The sequence below is a fragment of the Eublepharis macularius genome, chromosome 12, assembly GCF_028583425.1.
Source record: "Eublepharis macularius isolate TG4126 chromosome 12, MPM_Emac_v1.0, whole genome shotgun sequence".
In the NCBI taxonomy this organism is placed as follows: domain Eukaryota; kingdom Metazoa; phylum Chordata; class Lepidosauria; order Squamata; family Eublepharidae; genus Eublepharis; species Eublepharis macularius.
Genome location: NC_072801.1, coordinates 65,981,291 through 65,999,005, shown reverse-complemented (window position 1 = coordinate 65,999,005; position 17,715 = coordinate 65,981,291).

Genomic DNA, 17,715 nt, shown 5'->3' with positions numbered 1-17,715 from the left:
TTCAGCAATGACTGTTGCTTACCAGTTATCTGAGAGAGGAAATTCCTTTTCCGTAAAGTTCATTATTTCTGCTTCTCCAAGTGAAATGGATACTATTTCGGCCAGAACAACACATTCGGCCCTATCTGGAACAAATTCAAGTTTTCTGCACACAGAATTCAAATTTCTGTTGAAAACCTGAGGAGGAAGTGAGAGGAGGCATAGCACGAACAAAAGCCATTGGACTGTTTCCTGTTTTCTGCTCCAGTTCAAACTGATCTCCTGCATTGTGTCCAATGCAGTGTGGTTATTGACATCCACTCTCAAAACACTTATCAATGCTACCCCTCCCTGGGTTCTCCTCCAAGTGATAAGTTCAGGATTTCATTGGACAGAACTCTGCCTCCCTCAAGGTAACCTCTGGGATCACTGTGATCTGGATTCATTTGACTTTTCACAACTTATGGAGTTTAATTTCACTTGTTTAGCAGTTAATTTAGTAGGTGGTGACATGGGAAGCATAGCTTGATCATAGTAATTTTAATAATTACAGGACAGAGGTAATACCTTTCCCAAAGCCCCAGGTTGCATACTCCTAGGTTTGTTTTCTGATGTGTTATGTCTACAACAACCTGAGTTTCAATTGGTAACAAGTGGTGGTGTTGAAGAGTGTGCTTAAGTCATGGCTGATTGAGTACTGGCATACAAAGTATATACATGCTGATTTGGTATTATCCAGGTATGCCAAATAATATTAGAGAATTATTGATATATTCAGGATTCCAAATTCATTAACCATGGCACATCCTCTGGAGGGATGGGCAGCCTCACCTGGCCTTCCCACCACAGTGCGCCCTCTGGGGAGGGGACTGCCCATTTTAACTAGACTTCGCACTGCCGCACACCCTCTGGAGGGACTGAAGACCTTGGGTTTCCCACCTTGGGTTTCCCACCATGGTGCGCCCTTGGAGGAACTGGCTGCTTCTCCTTGCCGTCCTACTGTGGCATGCCCTCCAGAGGGAGAGGCCACCTCAACTGGGCTTCCTGCCAGGACATGCCTTCTCAAGGACAGGGAATCCTTGCCTGGGCTTCCTGCCGTGATGCACCCTCATGAGAAAATGGCTGCCTTGCTTGGCCTTCCCACTGTGGTGCGCCTTCAGGAGCGAACGACCACCTCAATTGATCATCCCACTGCAGTGCACCCTCTGGAGAGACAGGGCACCTCAATTAGACTTCCCACCATGGCATGCCCTCTGGAGGAATGGACCACCTTGCCTGGCCTTACCACCATGGTGGTGCCCTCTGGTGGTGCATCGGGATAAAAACTGAGGGATATGGCTTGCCTTTGATATAATAGGATGAGAGAAAAGGAGCTTTCTCTGAGGTTCAGATCAATTCCAGATGACAAACATGAAGGTGATTTTGACCAACGTTTTGGACAAAAAAGGAGGATCATTATCCAGAAATTGACAAAGCATATATAAGTAACTCCAGGATTACAAAAAAATTTAAAAAATCTCCCACAGGACACGATGTTTTATTTCGTAAGAATAAATATGAGTGAGAAAATTCTTCAACAATATAATAGTAAATTAAAAATTGACAACACAGGTATTTTAAAGAAATTCCTACAAGAATTGTGAGCAGTCCACCCACCCTCTGCCACCCCAGTTAAAAACTTGCCCCCCAATCAAGGTCCATCCATCAGCTCGGAAAAGTTCAGCTGCTACCTGGGAACATCTAATCATAACTCCAAATTCAATCTCCCACCTTGGAGACACTCAATTAAAAGCACAGTTTCTTTGCTAAGCACCAGAAACTAGCAAGATGTGCCTTTTGTCATGCTCCAGCAGCACCCACCCATCAGGGTAATCAAACCTTTTGTCCATCCCAGGAACGGACCTTTAAGGTCCTTTGTCTTACCAGGATGAAGTCACTCTCCAGCCTAAGGGGATATTTTCCCTATAAAAATAGGGGCTCTGCCCCAGTCAAATCATGCAGTGTGGTGCACATCTATCACTGCTCCCACAGAGACCCTCTGAGCTCCTTCTGGCCAACAATGCATGCATTGGAAGCCATCTTACACCACAGATGTCTTCTCCTCTGATGGTAACTATATTTCAAAACCTTAAAGGAATGTGACAAACATTCATTTTAATTGTGGCTATTCTTCCTAGAAGTGATAAGTGAATTTTCTCCCCTCGTCCTAAATCTCTTTTAATTTCATTCCAGGTCTTAATGCCAATGCCAAGGAAAGAGGGGGGATTGGGTTTGCCTGATCTGAAATCATATTTTGCTGCAAGTTGTTTTGTTGGATGAAAGGATGGATCTTGTTGAAAATCTAAAGACTATTGGTATTGGATCTAGAAAGGCATGATTTGAGATTCAGATAGCATGGCTATTTGTGGTATGATAAAGATAAGGTTAATGCATATTTTAATAATCAATATCTTTAAAAGATAAAGGTAGTTCCTTGTGCAAGCACCAAGTCATTACTAACCCTTGGGGAGGTGTTGCACCATGACATTTTCTTGGCAGACTTTTTGTTACGAGGTTTATGACCACATTAAATTTGTAAGGATTTTGCTTAAGACTAAGCTTGCAGAATATCTTTGTCACTAAGATCTTCCTTCCTTGTTAATTTCAGATTCTGACCAATGCCAGGAGTGCCCAGAGGATCAGTCTCCAAATGGAAAGAAGGATGGATGCATTGCACGAAGCCTCGCTCTCTTATCCTATGGGGAGCTGTTGGGAGCAGCGTCAGCATCCTTGGTCCTTTTATCCTCCTTGACCACCATCCTAGTGATGGGGCTGTTCATTCTGCACTGGGCCACTCCAATCATCAAGGCCAATAACAGGGGCATCATCTGGACCCTCCTGGCCTCTCTGCTGCTCAGCTTCCTTTGCTGTTTTCTGTTCATTGGTCAGCCTGGAAAGGTGACCTGTCTTCTGAGGCAAACAGTGTTCGGCATCACCTTCTCCATCTCTGTTTCATGTGTGTTGGCCAAAACCATCACTGTAGTTTTGGTCTTCATAGCCACCAAGCCAGGAAACACAATGATGAAGTTGGCAGGGAAAAGGTTGACAGCATCAGTAATAATTTTCTCTTCTTTCATTCAAGCTGGCATGTGCACCACCTGGATAACCACCTCTCCTCCCTTCCCAGAGTTTGACAGACAAACCAAGATCAGTCAGATCACAATGCAGTGCAACGAAGGCTCAGAGCTCATGTTCTACCTTGTCCTGGGCTACATGGGCTTTCTGGCTATCCTCAGCTTCACTGTGGCTTTCTATGCCCGAAAGTGGCCTGACAGCTTCAATGAAGCCAAGCTGATCACCTTCAGCATGCTTGTGTTGTGCAGTGTTCGGGTGTCCTTTGTCCCAACATATCTGAGCACCAAAGGGAAATTCATGGTGGCAGTGGAGATCTTCTCCATCTTGGCCTCTAGTGCTGGGCTGTTGGGTTGCATCTTCATCCCCAAATGCTTCATTATTTTAGTTCGGCCGCAGCTGAACACCACAAACCAGCTCATTAGGAAAAAAGATGGCTAGACTGAGCTGTTCTTCTCATTTTCCTCTGTGAACATTTTCCTTTAGTACCGGTGATATTCTCACAGAGAAGTTAGGGGTATACATTCCAGAATTCCTGTGCTGAAAGTATAAACGAAAATCATTGTTCCAGGTTGCAACGGTTTGTGCTTAGATTTAAGTGATCCTGTAATGATTTGCCCTGTTTGTTTGAAAACACTTTGTAGGTTTGATCAAGTTTGATCATGGCGGAAGCCAGATTCAGATAGCTGGCTCAAATTTTACTCAGCCTTCCATCCTTCTGAGTTCAGTAAAAAAAGTACCCAGTTCCTGGGGTAAAGCGTAGATGACTGTGGAAGGCAATGGCAAAATTTAAGCAAACCATGCTTAAATTTAAAGGTCTTGCCTTGTATGACAGAACCAAAAATAGGGCTTGGCATAGACTGGGAAAACTCCATGAACCAACGGTCCATGGTCCATTGATTTTCATGGACCATGGACTGCAGACCACCCACAAACCCTCCGCCCACCCAGTTTGTAGACCAGTTTGTTGGTCTGTGGTCCATCACTTTCGAGCACCCTGGCCCCACTCCCAAAGCACTCACAGATGCCAAACTCACCGCAAGTCTTCAGCAGGCTCTTCTGCCACCCTCCAAGTCTGCCAATACACTGGAATCACAGCCAAGAGTATAATGGGATACAACTTACAACATCAATGAAAAGTCTTACAACTAAGTGTAGCTTACAAATGTTTTTAAACTGACCAAGTGCTAAGTAATCAGCAATATTTATCAGAATCTTTAGGGGTATATTAATAATCACACATTAATAATCACATAGAATTATAACAGTAAATGGCCAAACAAAGAATTTACAAACAGTAACATCCACAAAGTTCACAAAGGAGTGGGTGCACTTAATCCAGACAGTCCAATAGGTAACCGGAAAAAACAGCCAAATCCGAAAAGTAGAATACTCTTAGTAACTTGGTAACTTAGTAATTCTTTGTCATTTCTTTCATACAAAAAATCATGGATGGCAAGATTCCAAATACTGGAGATCCGACAAGGAACCGGTCATCAAGACTCTTGTTTCCGAGTAGCCTGCTTCATCAGGGGTCAAACAGACTTTCAGAGCAATCCTAAGCAGAGTTACACCGGTCTAAGCTCATTGAAATGAATGGGCTTAGACTGGTGTAACTCTGCTTAGGATTGCACTGTCAGCTATCAAAGACCGCACTGACACAATACTATCCTTAAGCAGCAGCCAGACAAACCCTTCCCTGGCCGTTTGCGGGGAGACAGCAGGAGGAGTACACTTTGAAAGACATGAGGACACAGATAATCCAGGAGAGGAGGGTAACTTTGGGGAGAGGGAGTGTGTTTCTTCGGGGAGGTGGGAGGACAGAGGTGATCCTGAAGGGAAAGACCATCTTGTGGGGGGAATAGAAATCTCCCCATCAGACTGCGCAAGGGAAGGCTGGAAACAAACTCTGGGAGGGAGAATAATCCTCACGAGGAGGCAGGCCTGGGTGTGGGGAGACTAAAAGACAGAAGGACTCTTGGGGTGGCAAACATCTGGAGGGGACTCACATGGGAAGGAGGGTGGAAGTGAGGAATTGAGGGGGACAGACCAAAATTGGCAGGATGCAGATGTGGACATCCAGGCATCAGCAGATCTCCATCGGAGGTCAGGATTACATTCCAGGACCTCCATCAATGGAGCAAGCCGGACCTCGGCAAGGAGGAACGGAGGCTGCAGTGGTGGGGGAGCAGCTGCTCTCTCCAAGAGCAAGAGGACCTTAGAAGAATTTCCTGAGGAGAAGCAGCCATGGGATGGCCCCCAACACTTAAATGTCATCGAGGTGGGTTTCCTCAGTGGCCACCCCCTCCTTCTGGGCTCAACAGGCTCCAGGGGCCCATCACCCTTCCCTCCCCCAAGGACAATGGGCCCCTTAAGTGTAGGTAGGTGCCGTGGCCTCAAACACCTCCCCAACACCCCTCTTTTAAGGGGGTGGTCACACCATGTTGGTCAGGTGACTTTTGTTCCTAGCTGCCCCCTCCTTGGGAGCTCAACAGATGTCAGGGGCCAGTTGCCCTTCTCTCCCCGGGGGTGACAGGCCCCTGGAGCATGGGTGGATGGCACCCCACCCCCCTTTTTATGGGAGGGTGCCACATCATAGAGGTGGGTTTCCAAGGTGGCCACCCCTTCCTCATGGCCATGGGAGGGTGTCTCCACCAATCACCATCCCTGGAGGAAGGAAGGAGACCTGTGCTTCCCCTGCACTTGGAGGTTTGGACTCCCCTATTTGCAATAACCCTTCCCTATGACTGGGGGAAGGGAGGTGGCTTCCGCTCCTCTAGCATGAGGGTGCCGGTCACAGATGATACCCACTAAACTGAGGGGCTGGGGCCCCACAACATCTCCTTTGTGGCTGGGCCACAGCTGTGGCCTCCTTCTAGGGGAGACTTCTACTCTCCTTTCCAACCCTATGATTCTATGATTTTATAATTCTGTGATTCTATGATCAACCTAGCAAGTCAGAAATACTAAGGAAGCAGCCAGACCTCAACAACAGCATAGGTGAAGTAAAAAACACTGACAGGCACACATACAGAAAAGCAGCCATTCTTCTCCTCCCCCTACTGTTTCCTGGAAAGCCTGTGAAGGCTCCAGGGAAGGGGGATAAGTTGTTTCAACTTTTAAAACAAGATGTATGTGTATATTCCCAAATATAGCTGGATTATTTAGGTACGTAAATACTGATTTATCCAAATATACCCAAATATTCCCAAATAATACCAAATAGGTATTTTAGGGGTGTATAGTATTTCATATTTCCAAGGCAAATCACATGCCTATCTCTGGATCTTGGTGTCGTTTTTCAACTGCCTAACACAGACAACTTTTGCTTCCATCACAAAGAAGTTTTATATAAATACATATTATAATCTGTAAAAACCTACTGTTGTCCTTTCCACTCAAATATGGCCTCCAAAGCTTTGGACAACAACATATTACAACATATAAACATTAAAACTGTCTTGATGACCTGTAGCTTCTGGACCATGTCTAAGACTGCCAACCATTTCTCCAGTAGCAGGTGGGTCCAGCAGCATCCCATTCTATAAAACTGCCGTTTTAGGAAGTCAAACTTTCCCCTACCGGCATCACTTGCATTTTGCTCATTGGGTTTTGTTTCAACCCCATAACTCTCATCCTTCTCAGAACTGCCTCTAGGCACCCGTTTGTGGTCTACACAGGCTCCCCATGATCTGTTGTTAGCGTAGGGGAGAGATGAGTTCATCCGCATATTTATAGTAACTCAGCCCGAATCTATGGAGGACCTGTCCCCGAGGCTTCACAGATACTGTGACAATTATGGGAGAGAAGATAGAACTTTGGAGAACTTGAAAGGCGAAGGGGATGAGCAGCAGCCCACAGAACCACGTTCTCAAACTGGCCTTTGAGTTTGTCCTGAAATCACCGCAAAGGAGTATCTCCCACTCACAGCCCTGAAAGGTGCTCTAGAAGGATACCATGGTCAGATATTTCAAAAGCTGTTGAGTGATCCAGGAGGACTGAGAAGGGCCTGCCTGCCTATGGGCGGTCTTCTTTTTCACTTTCTACGCCATTTACTCCCCAAGTGGTTTTGGAAATGCTTCAATAAGCAGCTACAATATTGAGAACAGGAGCTGTATAGAACATGGGCTTTGAAACGGGCCGTGCTGAAATGAAGCCCCCAAATGGGCAGAAAATCCTTGGGGTTAAAGCAGCCACAGGGAACTCACAGTTCCCACACTCCCGTTGTTACTGGAACTGCTCTTTTTGAATGGGGAATTAGCTTTAGCAGTCCGGAACTAAATTTAGTGCGGATCTTAACCAATTGTATACCAGGGTCCCTCCTCCAGACGCAATGCAATAAAGAGACAGACTAAATAACAGTACAACGTGTTTTTACTAATAATGTGGCGTAAGCCTGAACTTGCACACACGTACAAGGTTACATACGAGAGCTAGGAAAATACAGAGGAAGAAATATAGAGACAGTTGCATTAGTGGGGTAGCCCACTTGAGATCGATGAGGTTAGATATACTCACAATCCTGACGTGGAGAGAAGACTCAGCAGCAAGGTGGACTAATGCCAGCACTAGATCCACAGGAAGAGAGACAGCGAGGGGTCTGGATAGGAATGGAACGCACACCATGTGGCCTGGGAGGCCAGCTTAAATACCCTAAAACATAACCTGGGCTGGTGCAGTTCCCAGTGGTTCTCACGGGTCAAACAATGGCTTTAATGATTTTACAACTATCCTAGATGGGCCACTTGAGGATTTGATTATTATTGTGACACCTTTGGGAAGAGGGGACAAAAGAGGGACAGGGAATGCCGGGCGGGCTGAAAGGATGTTCCAGGACACTGGGCTGGGTCGTGATGTCATCAGCTTTGGAATGCGGAGGCTGCATTGTGAGAAGTCCATCAAGTGCTTAAGGTGGCCGGCACTTAGCTTCCATTCTGGGGTGGCTGTTAAGATATGCAAAGCGGGGCGAGGCTGCCCGCTGCGGACGTGGTCTGCTTGCCTCTCCGAAATGGCTTCTCTCAGCAAGCTGCTTCTCTGGGTCTTCTAGCTGCCTGGGAACATGGCTGCTGGCTGGGCAAGGCTAGGGCTTGCTAGCAGGCTGTCCGGTAGCGAGGGCAAGCTCCGTGACCGGCCCGCGGGAGGTTCCAGGAGGGAACTGGCCGGGGGGTGCCTGGCCAGGCTTGCTGGAGGTCTCCCCGGCTGGCACCTGGCTGCTAACAGTGCGTCTTGGGCCCAGGTGAGGCAGGGTTCCATGGAAGCATAGGTAACACAGTTCATTGCAGAGACAGGAACAGCCCAGTGTAGGTAATCCATAGCAGAAACGTAAGCAGGAAACAGATACGTGTGAAAGCAGGGTACAGGCATGGGCAGTGTTGCCCAGAAAGAGAGTCTTTAGTCTCTTTAGAAAGAGAGTCTTTACACTGCAGCGCAGGAAACTGACACAGTCCATTGCAGGCCTAAGGACAGGGTGGGACTCCTTTGCAACACCGTTCTCACCTGCATGCATGTGTGTTCTGTTGCACTAGATGTACACATGGAGCCACACAACCCTGACAAAAGGCTCAGTGATGAAGTGATTCAACCAATAACTCAATCCACAAGACATACTTGTCCGTTTTGATGTTGTATCCCTGTTTACCCAGGTTCCAGTAAAAGACACTATTGCACTTATTAATCAGATTTTCCCAGAGGATGTAACAGCCTTATTCCACCATTGTCTGATAACCAGTTACTTCCAATGGGACAACGAATTCTATGAACAGATGGATGGGGTGGCCATGGGGAGCCCACTCAGCCCAGTTATAGCAAACTTCTACATGGAACATTTTGAAAAAACAGCTCTAGAATCAGCACCCCACAAACCTAGTGTATGGTTCCGGTTTGTGGATGATACATTTATCATTCGGAGCCATGGGGAGGAAGAATTGATGGGGTTTTTGAATCATCTCAACAACATCCACCTGAACATACAATTCACAATGGAGAAAGAAATCGAGGGAAAACTCCCATTTCTGGATACCTTGGTCATCCGCAAAGCAAACTTTCAGTTAGGTCACAAGGTTTACAGGAAACCAACTCACACTGATCGGTACTTACACAAAAACTCCAATCACCACCCCCGACAGAAAAGAGGCATAATGAAAACATTAGTGGATCGTGCAAGACGGATATGTGAGCCGCACTTTCTCAATGAGGAAATTAATTATCTAAACCACGCACTTCAGGCAAATGGCTACTCCAGAAATGAAATCCAAAGAGCAATCAAACCCAGGATGAATCAAACAACCAAGGAAAAACAGTCTCCTACAGGAAAAGTGTTTTTACCATATATCAAAGGAATTACTGATCAGATGGGAAAGCTTATGAAAAAGCATAACCTTCAAGCAGTATTCAGACCCACCCAAAAAATACAACAGATGCTACGATCAGCAAAAGACAGTAAAGACCCCCTCACCTCTGCAGGAGTATACTGTATACCCTGCAGCTGTGAACAAGTTTACATCGGGACCACAAAGTGTAGCATCCAGACAAGAATAAAAGAACGTGAAAGACACTGCAGACTTGGACAACCTGAAAAATCAGCAGTGGCTGAACATAGCCTAACTCAAACAGGGCACAGTATCTTATTCCAGGACACCAAAATACTGGACAACACTTCCAACTACTTTGTCAGACTGCACAGGGAAGCCATTGAAATTCACAAGCATAAGCAAAACTTCAACAGGAAAAAAGAAACCTTAAGAATGAACAGAGCATGGTTGCCAGTTCTGAAAAACACCAGGCTAACAAAACATTCTATCCCCGACAATAGCCCTGCAGAGAAGATTAACACATCAAGTACCAATCCATATGCAAAAGAACCTCCTCAGGATACAGTGAAGCCTCCCTCCATTAGCATTCCACACCCTGGGAAACTCTTACAGGATGACTCAGCTCAACCCCACCCCTCCTGAGTAGATACAAATGACCTACATCTTTTCCACACTGTGACACTGAGAGATCTCTGTCTTTTGGTGCTACACCTCTGAAGATGCCAGCCACAGCTGCTGGCGAAACGTCAGGAACTACAATGCCAAGACCACGGCAATACAGCACGGAAAACCCACAACAACCATTGTTCTCCGGCCGTGAAAGCCTTCGACAATACATCGAATTGCATCATCTTCTCGAATCTGTATCATCAGTATCTCCAAAACCAAAATAAACAACAGTGGAGACAACGGGCAACCTTGTCTTGTACCTTTACCTATAGTCAATTTCTTAGTCACCTCGTCATTCACTACAATTGCTGCACTCTGGTCCCTATAGATTTCTTTTACTGCTCTTATGAATCTTTCCCCCATTTGTAGCTGTTCCATAGTGACAAACATAAAGTCCCAGTTTAAATTGTCAAATGCTTTTTCAGCATCCACAAAGAAGAATCCAACCTCCTTATCACAACGCTTATCATAGTATTCAGTAGCATTTATGACTGTCCTTAAATTGTCTTTAATTTGTCTATTTGGTAAAAAACCAGCTTGTTCCTCTGCTATAAATTCAGACATCCATCCCTTTACTCTCTCCGCCAATATTTTCGCAAAGATTTTATAGTCATTATTCAGTAACGAGATGGGTCTGTAATTTTTAACATTAGTCAAGTCTTGTCCCTCTTTTGGAATCAATGATATGTTGGCCTCACTCCAAGTATCTGGAGTCCTTTGGTCCCTCAAAACTCCATTGATCACTTCTTTTAAGAATGGCACCAGTTCATTAGCCATTACCTTGTAAAATTTAGCTGTCAGTCCATCAGGTCCTGGCGCCTTTCCCAAATTTGTTGACTGTATTGCCTTTCTTAACTCTTCTTCCGTCACTTCGCTATTCAGTTTGTCTCTCCATCCCTCCGAAATTGCTGGTAATTTCATTTTCTCCAAATAACTTGCTATTGAGTCTTTATTCACTTCTTTTTTATTGTACAACTTTGCATAAAATTTGTAAAAGGCTCTACTAATGGCAGTCTGTTCCAGATGCACTTTATTATCTTCACAGATTTTATTTATTACTTTCTTCTCCTTTCTCTTCTTCAATTGCCACGCCAGATATTTCCCAGATTTATTTGCGCCTTCAAACGACTTTTGATTCAATCTCTGGAGATTCCATTCCAATTCTTTGTTGTTCATTGCCGTCAATTGCTCTTGAAGGATTTTAATATCCTGATATATCTTCTTTTTCCCTGGCCTTTTCTTTAATTGAATCGCTTTGGCTTTTATTTTCTCCATAATCTCCTGTCTCTTTTCTTCTCTTTTTTTCCTGGCTCTTCCATTTAAGTCCATTAATATGCCTCTAATTACTGCCTTATAAGTGTCCCATACCTTATTGGTTGGTACTTCTCTGTTCATGTTGTATTGTATGAAGAACTTAGTCTCCCTTCTCAACGTCTCCATATTTTCTCCTTCTTGTAACAAGTCCTCATTTATTCTCCATCCTCTCCTTTTAGTTCTTTTTCCGAACTTCCACATAATTGGATTATGATCTGAGTCTACCATAGGCAATATTTCCACATCCTTAGTCCGAAGCACTAATTCCTTTGAGGCCCAGATCATATCAATTCGTGATAACGTAGAATGTCTCACCGAAAAAAAGCGTATATTGTCTGCATTTGGGATTCTGTCTTCTCCATACATCCTCCAAAGTTTCTTGTTGCGTTAATACAAAAAAAGCCTTTGGTAATAATCCTCTTTTCTTTTGTGCAGTTACTAATTTCTTGTCCTGGTCCAAATTAGTAACTCCATTGAAGTCACCAGCTAAAATTATCTGATCGTAAGAAAGTTCATCCAGTTGCTTCCTTAAATCCTCAAAGAAGCTTTCTTTCGCTCCATTAGGTACATAAATTCCAATCACCAACACTTTCTTTAAATTCCATATACATTCCACTGCTAAAAATCTGGCTTTCACGTCTCTCACCACTAATTTTGGCTGTAGCTCCTCCTTTATGTACAGCACCACTCCTCTTTTTTTCTTTGTTGAGGCCGCTACAAAATCATTGCCCAATTTGTTCATTTTTAAATATTTTACATCCTGCTTTCTAATATGGGTTCCTTGTAGACACACAATATCACATTTTTGTTTTAATAGCCAGTGGAAGATATTTTTTCTCTTATTAGGTGAATTAAGTCCATTTACATTACAAGATAATAATTTGCACTCCATAATCATGGCCTTATTGTTGGTAAGTCCTTTTCATTGTCCCTAATAAACTTTTCCATTTCTAGTTCAGATCTGATGCGCTTTTTCACTCCACCAAATTCAAAGGACATTCCTTCAGGCATTTCCCATCTATACCTTATTTTCATGTCCTTCAGAATCTGGACTAGGATTTTATATTTTTTCTGGTCTAGCAACACCGATCTGGGTAGCTCCTTCATAATAATAACCGTCTTGCCATCAACCTCCAATGGGTCTTGAAATTGCTTGCTCACAATCATTTCTCTCATGTTTCTAGTCGTGAACTGCACAATCACGTCTCTTGGTAATTTCCTCTGGGTTGCAAATCTTGAGTTTATTCTATACACCACATCTAGGATAGCCACAATTTCCTCCTCCTCCTTCCCCAGGTACTCAGCCAACACCTCAGTAATCTGTTCTTGGGCCGTCTTTCCTTCCACTTCCGGCAAGCCTCGAAACCTCAGCTGCTTCTCCATATGTTTACTCTCTGCAACGGCCATTCTACCCCTCATCACCCTCATCTCAGTTCGTTGCGTATGTGCTAGAGTCTCCACCGCATTTTCTACTACATTAACTCTTTACTGTGTCGCTTGCAAGTCATTTTGTATCGTTTCCATACCTTTTTTCACTTCTGCCAGTTCATTCTTAAGTGTCTCTTTTAACTCTTTCGCCAACTCGAGTATCATGTCCTTAAGCTCCTTAATCCCTTCTGAGAGTTTTTTGTCCAAGTTCTCTATCGCCGCTTGCCACTCTTTTTTCGACATCATGGGGCTTGCTTTACCTCGCTCCCACGAGTCCGCTCGCTTCCTTAGCTCCGTGGCGCTTAACTTAATATTCTCTTAGTTTAAATGTCCCAGTCTTATTCCAGAAAAGTCAATTAAAGAGTCCAAAATGTCGGGCGTCTTTTCTCTATGGTTCCTCTATGGTTATTCCCCCTTATTTGTAATCCAATATGGCTTACTTCCTCTTCCGCTGAAGCTGTGACTCTTCCCCTTTCAAAGATGGCGATTCCCTTCTTCCTGTAGTCAAGAAAGGGCCGCTTCTCTCCAGCAACTCTATCGTTGTTACGTACTTCCTGTTTCCTGTCCTCCCACAGCAGTTCTCACGATAGTAAAACTTTCTCACAGCCCGCTATTTGTTTGTTACCGCAGGTATGTAAAACAATAATCCAATTCCCTTTATAACTCTGTTTTGCTTAGTCCTTTTTTTAATACAGTTCTTGCCGGAGCTTCCCCTCCTTATAGTCACTCTGTTGCAGTTTTCCAATCTACTTTAATGCTTCCTTATTTTAAGTAATCTGTCCCATTTCAAGAGATAGTGATCTTTACCTTCTTAAACGCTTCCGCGGGTTGTAATCGCTGTTTCAATCTCCACTTCCGTCCAGCTCTTCTTGTCCCTGTTGAAGCTTGGGCATGTAGGTCTTATGCCAACCGCATTGGCCCCTAAGCTGCTGCAGAGATTCTGGCAAGACCTGTCTTCGGGTGGGACCTCAAGGGACGGGAGAGAATCCGTTGCGCAGGACCCCCCTTGCCCGAGATCAATGCGCCCTGAGATTCTTGAGTGTTCTATGCCTGTTCTCTGCCTGAGAACAGTTGGCCGCGGGCAATTTTAGCCCCTCCAGCCTCCAAAACAGCAGCCCGGACAGCTCAGCTCTTAGAGCTGCGTTAGACCTTCATGGATCCCAAAATGGAAGTCTTGGAATGTGATTGTGTTGATGATGTCGTACCCAACCACCAGTCCTCTGTTTTCATCAAAGACGATTTCATCCCCAGCGCTATTGTTAAAGTGAACCTTCCTCAGAATAGAGTGTAGCTAGATGGGAGAGAAAAGTTTACAGAAAGAATGCATGGTGAGACGGAGCACATTGACTGCACCTTGTATGGCTAAAATATGCAGAATTCCGATCTCTGGGTTGTTACGTCTATTGCCCCCTATGTGCTATGTACTGTCTGGGTTTTGGCAAATAATACACAGACACTTCTGTTGGGTTGGAATGGCCACAACTTTATGTGCCTCTGGAATGGCGCCAACCACGTTGCCACTGTTGGAAGAGGCTTCCTGCCACTCCTCCTCTTCCCTCACTGGTCCACACCTCCACCTCAGCCTAGTTCATGGGAGCAACACAGCCTATGGTGAGTCTGTGAGCTTTTTTTTATTGCTCTCTTGTATTTTCTACCCAGAGGAATTCTTTTGCAGTCTTTCCCAAGCTGCCTCACAGAGGTGGCATTCTGTGTGAGATCTTTTCTCAGTGCTTGAAACTGCACCACATCAGGTGTGTCCTCTGACCCCTCCCTGGCATTCACTGTGATTGCTAGAAGCATTTCGACATGGTGTGCCTCCAGGACCTGCTGTGTTCTGAGCTGAGGACCTTCAAGAGAGACTCTTCCCTGCTCCCACTGATCTGGACCTTCCTTCTGTCAATGCTGCCTCTGCTGCTCCTGGTGATGGCTCATCTGGGATGCACATTATGGGGCAATGTAGTAAACAAGACTCATCCCAAATAATGAGAGAGACAATTTGGTGTAATGGTTAAGAGCGCGGAACCCTGATCCGGAGAACTGGGTTTGATTCCCCACTCCTCCACTTGAAGCCAGCTAGGTGACCTTGGGTCAGTCACAGTTTCTAAGAGCTCTCTCAGCCCTACCCACTTCATAGGGTGCTTATTATTGTGGGGATAATAATAACATATTTGAAAACCACTCTGGGTGGGAGCTAAGTTGTCCTGAAGGGTAGCATATGAATCAAATGTTGTTATAATAAGCACTAGCAGTCATGTAATTGGGAAATGCTACAATAGAAAAAAAAATTCAGCTTTGAAAGCAACTAGAAACCACTCTGTTATTCTGTTGTTTCCCTGTAATTCTAACTGCATTTTATGTCTTCCCTAGGGACATCCTGGATGGGTTGGAGAGGTGGGCTTTGAAGCTATGCACTTCTAGGCCACGTGGCCTAAGGAAGAAATTCTTTTTCTATAGGGGCTACAGATATACTTTCCATTGTGCTTGCACTTCCCCCTCCCCCCAGCTGTTTGTAGTTGAGAAAATATCATCAGTGGCAGTTCCAAAGCCTTTTTCTCTGGACACTTGGTCCTGATCAAAATAAACCCAAAAGTGGGACTGAGGAACTTCAGAAAACACCTCTCTACCTTACCTAGGATACTCCCTTCTGAAACACAACACTTTGTGTGGCCCTGGGACAGGCAGGAGGTTGGATGGATTTGGGCAGCTAAATGAGAGAGTGACAGTATAAAAGGACATGAGCTTGGAAAAGCCACTGACCAGTCAAAATAAGGCCAACCTGGAGATTCTGCACAGGCATTGACAAGAATAGATGCCTCAGTAACTCCTCCGAGAACAGATTAAAAGGAAACAAAAATACCAACCACAACAATGACAAGAGAAAGGTGAAAGACGTATGCCCAGAGAGGGAATTTGCAGAAGCAAAAAAATATAACCTTGGACTGGGTGAGTCTTGCAGTATTGTGGTTATAAAGTAACTATTAAGTGACTCCCAGACAACAGGAAAAGAGGAAAGAAAATGGCGGCAAAAAAGGAAGTTAAAGAACTCTCTGAGCTTACAACTAATATAGAAAAAAAGTATCTGGGAGGACATTAAAAAGTTACAGAGTAACTTTGAACAATTATCAGAAGATATTTAATCAGCCCAAGCAGTTGGATGCATTTGAGCAAGAATACAAGAGTAACAACATAAATGGACATGAGTTGGAAGAAACAATAACCAATCAAAATAAGGCTACCTGTTCCCCCACCGCCTGGAGTTTGAGGTGAAAAATCCTACATCCACAAGAGGGTTGGACTGGATGACCCTGGAAGTCCCTTTCAGCCCTATGGTTGTATGAAATCATTCCCTTTTGAAATTCAATCAAGTGAATCTTATGAAGGAAATTAACCCAAGCATGATGATCACATTCTTGATTTTTACATGCACAGTGTACAAATCATGTTAAATTTCTCCATGTATTCCTCTGCATAGAGTAGAAGGGAATAAATGGAATCCTCATGGAACTTCACTTAAGTATGTCTCAGCATGCCTCCCCCAAACAATCATTCTCAGGAAAGACTTCTTCCGAAGTAAATCCTCTGTTACCCGACAGAACAGCTTCAAAACTCCCTTTGTGCATCCCAAGTCCTCTTTTTAGACATGCACGGGATACAAAAATGGATAAGAAGTATCATTACTATGCCCTATGGATGTTCAAATTCCACATGAATTAAACATGAAAGGAAACAGGCATTGTGTGCGCACCTAACCAAATTAAATACAGAGAAATTTATAAAATGAATCAATCCGGCTTTTAAAAAATTCTTAATGAAGCTGTTTTCTGAAGCGAAAAGTAGGACAACGGATGACTGGTAGGAGCTGAGACTCACCTGCCACGGCTGAATGTTCCCAAGCCTCCACTGGTCCCCACATCCCTTTCCTCTCCTCTTGAGAATTGACAACGTGCATGGAGAGCATGTGCTACAGCATAAGCCGCATTATAGATGCTGTAGCTGTGGCCAGACATTCTCATTTCAAAAACGTGTCCAGGGAGGCTCCTCAACTTCTCCTTCCCAGTGCAGGGAGGAAGGCCTGGCAATAATGGTTTCAAATGTGGAAAAGAACAATTAAATGACATTGCCCATAAATTGTGGATCAGAGGAAATGTGACTGGATTGATGGTGTCCAGGAAGTCCTCAAATCCTGGCATTCCCTTTGTGTGCTGGATAAAGGACAAGGTGCCATTGAGGGATCGTGCGGCGAATGCGTCCTTTCGAAACACAGCTGTGAAATCCCACTTAGTGGTTATGATCCACACCCTCTCCAGTGGATGCAGGCCATTCACTTCACTGCTATACAGAGTTATTTGAAACCCTTGCATAGACACAATATCCCCATGAACAAGGAAAAATTTCACTTTCTTTGACCAGAGAGAAGAAAATATGCCTGTCAGGACTATCCAGGTATCACTTTGTGCTTTATTCATTAAAATTGGCATCATTTGTGTAAAAGCAATACAAATATTGTTCTGGAGGAGCCTGAGTCTCAGGGTATGAAGAAACGTTTCTCTGCTCTCATCATCGGTCACGAGGAAGCCAATCCACATCCATCCAAAATGTTTAAGCTGCTGAACTATCCCAGTATACTGAAGATTTTCATTTGGATCCTTACGGTAGAAAAAAGGGAACTGAACTCTGTCACTCAGCATTGGATCAAAGGAGCCATAACTGAGCTGTTATAAGGAGAAAATATTATTTTTTATTATTGAGAAACGCATTGCTCAGTTTTCTAAACCAAGAGTTGGGCCTTCGATGGAATGAATTAAATCCTCTAACAAATATCATAATCCAAATCCGATCATTTCTGCAGGAATAATTAAGGTCTATAGACATTTCTGTGAAATCTGGCACATAGACAAAGTCC